The following is a 9357-nucleotide window of genomic DNA, read 5'->3' on the forward strand; positions in this document are numbered from 1 at the left end:
TCCATCCCCCCCCCCATCTCATCCTCGGTCTCCCTCCATGTCGCCAGGTCCCCCACCATTTCGCTGCCCTCCCCCAACTCACACCCCTCTCTCTCATATACTTCTGCATTCCATCTCCCCATTTCACCTTCTGTCTCCCTCCATGTCGCCCTGTCCCCTGCCATTTCGCTGCCCTCCCCCGAACTCACACACCCCCTCTCTCATACACCTCTCCACTCCATGCCACCATCTCAGCTAAATATTGTAATTTGAGGGTAAGAAATAGTACAGTAGCCCCGGTTTCAGCTGAAATGTGAATGCAGTGGACTACAGGCTGACTATATGGGTAAAAACAAATAATGCTGCTTGTTCATGCTCACTTGTTCAGCGAATGAGGATCTTGTCTTCTCATAAATGGTGCCAAGGTATGGTGAAGAAGCGTCTGCATTAAGGAAATTATCGGGTCTCTACTGTTCAGGTGCAATTATACAGTGTAGGTTCACTTTTAGGGTTCAAGCGAATGTGTACCCCTCTCACAAGTCTATGTGTAGAGGGTGAATATTATGTAGTGTGACGGTGTGAGGTGTGGCAGTGTGTTGTGTGGCGGTGTGTTCTGTAGCAGTTTGTGATGTGGCAGTGTGTCGTGCGGCTGTGAGTCGTGTGGCAGTGTGTGGTGTGGCAGTGTGTGGTGTGGCAGTGTGTGGTGTGGCAGTGTGTGGTGTGGGAGTGTGAGGTGTGGCAGTGTGTTGGGTGGCAGTGTTAGGTGTGGCAGTGTGTTGGGTGGCAGTGTGTGGTGTGGCTCTTATGTTGTGTTGGGTGGCAATGTGTGGTGTGGCTCTCATGTTGTATAATAGCATGGGATCTGATAGCATGTAGTTTGGTAGTGTGAAGTCAGTGTTAGTATGACCACGCCACGGTACAGTATTTACGATTTGTGTGAGAAATTTGCTTAACTCTTTCTCTGTGGCGCCTCTCTTTGATGGTTAATACAGAGCATGGTGCTGTACTCCTTTCACTTTAACCTGTCCTAGATTTTCGTGTTTTTGCAGCTTAATTCACGCAGCTCAGTGGCCGAAAAAGACAATACAACGGCTCTTCATCCTTTCCATGGCACTTCTTTGTGTCGAGCACCATATTTAGGTGTTAATTTACTAGTACAACCAAATACTGAAAATAGACAGATGGTAATTTTGAGTCAAGTAAGAATAGAAGGAGTATAGTTGGGAAAAAATACGAGATTATCAAAATCTAAAAGAAATGAAAATAGTGAGGGAATGTTGGAACAAAGTAAAATTCTCAACTGTAGACCCAGACCTTAATAAAGATGTGAATATAAGTCAGGCATTCACACACACACACACACACACACACACACACACACACACACACACACACACACACACACACACACACACACAAGGCCTAACCTAACCTAAATTTACCTGGATAAGAATAAGTGCAAAAATGGTACACAGAGCGAAAATCTTTCCTATTATGTCCAGGAAGAAGCAGGGGAGTGAAAGATAAAAATGGTAGGTTACTAGTGGAGAAGGGAGAAAAAGTGAGCAGATGGAGAGAACACTTTAAGGAATTGTTGAACGTGGAGGATGGAAGTAATGCGAGTATAAGTGGCTGGGGAATGGCTGGAAGAAGGAGGGAGGTGAGAAGACAGGAAGAAATCAGTAAGATAGAAGTTGTGGAAGCAATGAAGAAAGTTAAATCAGGGAAAGCCCCAGGAATTGATGGAGTGTGTGGTGAAATGCTGAAGCATGGGGGAGAGATAGTAGTAGAATGGATGTGGAAGATGTGCAGATTGGCCTGGGAGGAAGGTAGAGTCCCGGAGGATTGGAAGTCAGGTATAATTATTCCCTTGTACAAAGGAAAATGGGAAAAAGAAGTGTGTGGTAATCATAGGGGCATTTGTCTTCTTAGTATAATAGGAAAAGTGTATGGTAGGATACTTATTGACAGAGTTAGAGAAAGAACAGAGAAATTAGTTGGAGAAGAACAGGGAGGCTTTAGGAAGGGAAGAGGTTGTGTAGATCAGATATTCATTCTCAGATCTTTAGTGGAAAAGTTTCTAGAGAAGGGAAAGAAGTTGTATGCGGCTTTCATGGATTTGGAGAAAGCATATGACAGGGTGGATAGACTAGGATTGTGGAAAGTGTTAAGAATATATGGAATAGATGGGAAGTTGTTGAATGCTGTGAAGAGTATGTACGATGGTGCGAAGGCTGCAGTGCGTGTGGATGGTGAATTAAGTGAATTTTTCTCTTTGAAAGTTGGTTTGAAACAGGGATGTGTCATGTCTCCATGGTTGTTCAATCTGTACATGGATGGGGTAATAAAAGAGGTACAAGGTAGGGTAGTGGATGTTGGAGTGGCCCTGGTGAGAGAGGATAGTGTTTGGAAACTCCCTGTACTGTTGTTTGCAGATGATACCGTGTTGTTGAGTGAAGACGAAGGGGAGCTGCAAGGCTTGGTGGATGAGTTTGAGAGAGTGTGTAAGAAACGGAATCTAAAGGTGAATGTAGGGAAGAGTAAAGTGATGGTCTTTGAGAGAGGTGAAGTCAGTGAATGTACAGCGAGGTTGGATGGTGAGGAATTGGAAAATGTGAGTACGTTTAAGTACTTGGGTAGTGTGATGAGTAAGGATGGAGGTTTGGAGGGTGAAGTGCTTGAAAGGGTACAGCAGGGAAGAAAGGTTGCTGGTTCTTTGAAAGCAGTGATAAGAAACAGGGAAGTGAGCGTGGAAGTGAAAAAGTTACTACATGACAGTATTGTGATACCAACTTTAACGTACGGAAGTGAAGCTTGGACGTTGTTGGAAGGACACAAGTCAAGAGTGAGAGCCGTGGAAATGAGTTATTTAAGAGGAGCCTGTGGAGTCACATGGAGAGACAGGCTGACGAATGAGGATATAAAGGAGCGTTGTGGTGTGGATGTGGATGTGATAGGAAGCGTTATGAGGAACACACTGAGGTGGTTTGGCCATGTGGAGAGGATGGAGGGTCAAAGACTGACGAAGAGAGTGTATGTGAGTGAGGTGGAGGGGGAAAGAGGGAGGGGGAGGCCGAGGATGAGATGGAGAGATGGGGTGGAGAGGTATATGAGAGAGGGGGGTGTGAGTTGGGAGCAGGGGAGTGAAATGGCGGGGGACAGGGCGACTTGGAGGCGATTTGTTTGTGGCCACCCCAAACGGGATTGAGGCGTCTGGCAATAGATAGATAGATAGATTCACCCAATTTTCACTAACAGACTGACAATCCACACTCCATCCTACTCTTCACCACCTTTGATTTCATTCTTGTCCTTTCCTGAAAGATTCACTCACTTTTAATTTATAGGGTCACAGTCCATGCTCTTCACAGTCTTCATCTTCATTCCTGATATCTCCAGTTATCTCCACAGAGCCTCTAACTGTTCAGAACCTCTCATTTCATTCCAGTTTATCTCCAGCCTTCCGGGTTGGATTAAAAGAGTGACAATTTCTTGTCCACTATTTCCTTCACATCATTTACACTCCAGGAATGAGCGTCAGTCAGAGCATCATGAAACTCGGCCACTTGTTCCGGCTTCTTCTCGTATACAACTTGCCCCATTACGAAAAATCCATTGATGGTGTTGCTCTTCAATTCTCTCTCAATGTGTCCTAGTAAAGCCTTAAATCCGTCCCCTGGAAGTAGGAAATAAAGATCTGTCAGCGGACACTCCCAAGCTCCTTTATTTCATCTTTTAAAAAGGGAGCGTTGCATTTGTGTTGGCAACCAAGTATTCCTCCTTGTTACCACCACTTTTCCATTCCTGCAAATTCTTCCCCCTTTAACTGCGGCATGTACACCCTCATACCACCATCCTGTTACTTAAGTCTTGGAGGGCCCCTTGTCCATCTACACACTGAATCCGTAACTCTAGAGAGAATGTTCTTGAGAGCTCTGTACTATTCATTAACACTTCTGTCAACAGCTCCCTGTTCAGACACAACTCTTCTCATCTCATTATAGAAGGCATCCCTTACTGCTTGGCTTTTCAATTCCCATATTTTCCTTGCCATCCGCTCTTAAGGAGCACAATGTCACATATCAGTAATTTGTGTTGCTGCACACACTATTTGCTCGCTTAATTAAGAGAGAGAGAGAGAGAGAGAGAGAGAGAGAGAGAGAGAGAGATGGTGATTGTGGGACATACTGTAGTGGACTGTAGGAGGCTTCTTTGCATCTTTTCCATAGCGACATATTTTACATGGCAGTTTCTGATACTCCATCCTCCTTCTTTTGTAGGATAGGGAGGTAATGGATGTTTGTGTTACCAGACAAGTGAGCCTCCTGGTTATATTGGTGCCACCACGTGAAGGCGTCTCTTTCCAGCACCATCAGTAATAATATTTAAGCGGATATTAAGGTACAGATTAGACTGCAAAGGGGAGATACTACCACACACACACACACACACACACACACACACACACACACACACACACACACACACACATATACAATCAATCAAATTTTCAACAAACTACACCATGGGGGGAGGGGATGATAAAAAAAATCAAAACAGTATATCCCATTGGATCCCAGGGGTGCTGGGCGAGGCATGGCACTGGGTGGGTACTAAGCGTACCGCCCTCCGCCTATCGGCTCATAGTCGCGAAGCTCATAGGTCCCTACCCGGGGGTTCCCTACTTCATAAAGACTTGAAAAATCCCAGTTCTGTCCAACATTTCGGACACTGGGCTCCAATGGGATATAACATTTTGTTCATCCTGCTGCCCTCATCAAACCTATGGACAGAGGCGTTAGTATTACTGATGATTTAAATGTGGGAAATATAGGACTTTTTTTGTGTGTAAAGTGCTGGTGGGTGATTTTTTTTTTCTTTTTAGCTTAGTTTGGGTCTCTCGTTCTATTTTCTTTGTCTCTGGTGTTGATATTCTCGCTGTCTCTCTGTCTCTGTCTGTCTGTCTGTCTCTCTCTCTCTCTCTCTCTCTCTCTCTCTCTCTCTCTCTCTGTTCGTTTATGTGTGTGTGTGTGTGTGTGTGTGTGTGTGTGTGTGTGTGTGTGTGTGTGTGTGTGTGTGTGTGTGTGTGTGTGTGTGTTTATCTGTCCGACTCAGGGCAAAGGCTTCACAGCCTGCTCTCAAGGCCCAGTAGTCCTCCTACATACCATACACCTTTACACGTCACCACTTCGGCTCTAACACCCACCGTCCATATTGAATACATGCTAGGGCTGTCTCATACAGGACTGATGTATTGGTATTAGCGGGGGTATTTTTACGACATGTCGGCGGGTCTTCTGGTAGATCAGTAAAGTCTGATTTTAAGAAATTCAAATCTCTAAACTGTTCCCTGCCCCAGCCGGGATTTGAACGTGGGTCCGGTAGGACTGCAGGCCACATCTCTACCGATTGAGCGTGTGTGTGTGTGTGTGTGTGTGTGTGTGTGTGTGATGAAGTATTGTGGATCCAACGACGTCCATTTATTCTGCTATTGCTGTTTCCAGACAATTTTATTCACCACTACCACAATCACCACCACTACCACAGTCACCACCACAACCACCATTATCACAATCACCACTATCACAACCACCACTACCACAACCACCATACCATTACCACAACTACCCTCACCACCATCACTTCCACAACTACCCCCACCACCATCACTTCCACAACAACCTCCACCACCATCACTACCACAACTACCCCACCGCCATCACTTCCACAACTACCCCCACCACCATCACTACCACAACTACCCCCACCACCATCACTACCACAACTACCCCCACCACCATCACTACCACAACTACCCCACCGCCATCACTTCCACAACTACCCCCACCACCATCACTACCACAACTACCCCACCGCCATCACTTCCACAACTACCCCCACCACCATCACTACCACAACTACCCCCACCACCATCACTACCACAACTACCCCACCGCCATCACTTCCACAACTACCCCCACCACCATTACTACCACAACTACCCCCCCACCATCACTACCACAACTATCCCCACCACCATCACTACCACAACTACCCCACCACCATCACTTCCACAACTATCCCCACCACCATCACTACCACAACTACCCCCACCACCATCACTTCCACAACTATCCCCACCACCATCACTACCACAACTACCCCCACCACCATCACTTCCACAACTATCTCCACCACCATCACTACCACATCTACCCCCACTGCCATCACTTCCACAACTACCCCCACTGCCATCACTTCCACAACTACAAGCAACGGAGCCTTATCACTACCACATCAATTTTATTGTTACCAAACGCTACCACAGACAAAATTACCACCAGCGCTACTAACAATACCATCATCACTACCACCACCACTCCCACTCATACTACCACAGATACAAGCACAGCTACTACTACTACTACTACTACTACTACTACTACTACTACTACCACCACCACCACCACCACCACCACCATTATAAACAACTACCACCATCACTTCCACTACCACAGCTACAAGTAACAATATCCACTGCACTACCACAACTGCCACTATCATTACCATAACTCCGACCATCACTACCACCATCAGTGCCACAAATACCATCACTACCACACCGACCCTCTAATCAAGTCACAAATACTACCATACCGTTACTATCGTCACTACCACTGCTACCACGACCACAACCACCACCATTAGCCTACCACAGTCACTACCACCACCACCATTACTACAGTCACTACCAGAACTACCACTACCATCATCACAATTATAGGTACAAACACCACAATTACAACGGCAACTACCATCACTACCACAAAGACCATCATCGATCCAACCATCACTACCACAACACCATCACCACTACCACAACACCATCACCACTACCACAAGAACAATATTTTACCTGTCACAGCCACAAGCAAAACTCCCACTGCCACCACCACCACTACTACTACCATTGCCACAACTACAAGCAACGGAGTCACTACTACGACTATCATCATTACCACCACCACCACTAATCCCACTATCACCACCACCACTACCATTCCACAAGCACTGAGACAAGTACAAGTACCACAACTACCACTGCACCACCTCTGCTGCTCTCAACACCCACCATCATAGCCAGTACTACCCCCATCACTACCACCACCACTACAACCCCAACTACCACCACCCAGCAGTTCACTCTCGCTACACTGACCAGGAGTGACCGCTCAGCACAGCACCAGTTACCCCACTTGATAGTTTCCATCCCATGCTAACTGCTTCCGTCCCTCTCTGCCAGTCCCATCGGCGTCTCTGTGGCCTTGACTAGCCAGGAGGGCAGTGACTAGTCATTCCTGGGTTAAGAATAGCTAGAACCACTCATTTTCCCTGCCTGTTTGGTCCTAGATAGCCATATGAGAGGTCTGAGGTGTTTCGAAGCTTCAGAGAAAACGAGACACTGCTTCAAAACAGATTTTAGGGCAGACTTGTGAATTGTCAGTGCATGGAACCGGCAGGCTAATCTTGACATAACCATCGCCATTCCTGGGCCATTAAGTACTGCTCCTCTCCTCTCCATGGGACAACTGGCCAACTGCAGTTATCCTCTCTTCTTATGTTCTTATGTTCCATGTTCATGCCGAAGCTGTGATTACATAATACCGACCCTCCCGTGAATGTGGAAGTCGGTGTCGCACTCTCGGACCCTAACACTTCTTCCTTAGCGATTTATTTTTTTATATATGGTTGGTTAATATCCCTTCACACGTTTTGTATCTAAAGTGAGGTGATGATAGAAGAATTTAAGTAACAACAGAGGAGGACATAGCAAAATAAATCACGTGGGAAAAGGTGTTAGGGAGCTTCCTTACCCGACGAGAAAAGGGCCTATTTGGCATAGAGGACACCATATCACCTATTCCTTAGCGATTTATTTTGCATATTATACCTTAGCATTTTCTTATGCTGTTTCGTTTCAACGTTGACGTAGTTTTCTTCAGTAACATTGGAGATGAGTGAGATGTTAGGCCTATGTATAGAGTAAATCGCTAAGGAAAGGTGTTAGGGAGCTTCCTCAACTGAGGAGACAACTGGTCACGGACACGACAGCTTTAACCCACCCCGTCCCGACCACTTTTTGACCACTGGTACCCCCCAATCCCGACCATTTTTGACCCTTTTTTTTTTTTTGCTAAAACTTTCGCTTTTGGTGAGAAACATCGAAAATTCATAGAGAAATCGCTCACCTGAGGTTTAAAATACTCATTACAGGTAGGAGAGCCTCCTTACCTTACTGGGTTTTCTATCAGGCTGGCACCAAAGAAAACGAGTTCTATGGGAGGATAACTATTTCACATCACTCATAAACGGTATTTATTTATTTACTATTACGAATTTATATGTAGTACAAGAGTATATTGGTTTTCAAGCAGTAATATAGGCATTATAAGCATTGTTTCACTCACTAATACCTGACCTTTTTTTGCCACATTACCTGATCATCATTTCTAACTGTTTCTTCCCCTAATGCTATGTAAAGTTTGTCCTCCACATTGTCATTGATTGGGGAATCACTCTGGCCCTGAATTTCGTACCGTGGCATGACACGGCTATACTGGCCAGGTCACTGATAACAGGTGAATTGCTGAGAAAAGGGCATGCAGGGGGGGGGAGGAGGTCATGCTGGGTAAGGCATTGTCTCTGCCTGGCATCTTGTTGAGCAAGGTGTCCCGTGTATACGTACCAAAAATGACTCGCGAAAATTGAAAATTGTGGAAATTATGAACCTTGCAATTGCAGGACGTTGAAGTACGTCCTCGGGATTAGCTGTGACAAAACGTGAGGACGTGGAAGTACGTCCTCGGGACGGCGCGGGTTAAGCCAATCTAGCGGCTCCTTAACACCTCCTCCTAAGCGATACAATTTGCTTATTACTCCTTTAGTATTCTCTTCGGTATTATTTAAATAATTCAGATACCAATATACTCAGCATAAATAACAAACAAATTGATATTATTGTTGTAGTAATGGTAGTAGTAGTAGCCATAGTAGTAGTAGTAGTAATCATCATCATCATCATCATCATCATCATCATAATAATAATAATAATAATAATAACAACAACAGTAACAATACTAAAACAATAATAATAATAATAATAATAATAATAATAATAATAGTAACAAAAAAGCACTCAGAGAGCGCATACGTCCGCCAATGCCATTGCCATTCAAAAAGATCCGGATCTGGATCCGTGGAGGTAGGATCAGGATTCGGATTCACCCCCCAATTTATTCAATTCATTCCTGGTCCATGGCCCACCCGTCCACAAAATTTCACTGAGAACTTTTGGAGATATCGTGTGAACAAACAAAC

The sequence above is a fragment of the Coenobita brevimanus genome, chromosome 116, assembly GCF_032717465.1.
Source record: "Coenobita brevimanus isolate Jiangsu-jjx chromosome 116, ASM3271746v2, whole genome shotgun sequence".
Taxonomy (NCBI): domain Eukaryota; kingdom Metazoa; phylum Arthropoda; class Malacostraca; order Decapoda; family Coenobitidae; genus Coenobita; species Coenobita brevimanus.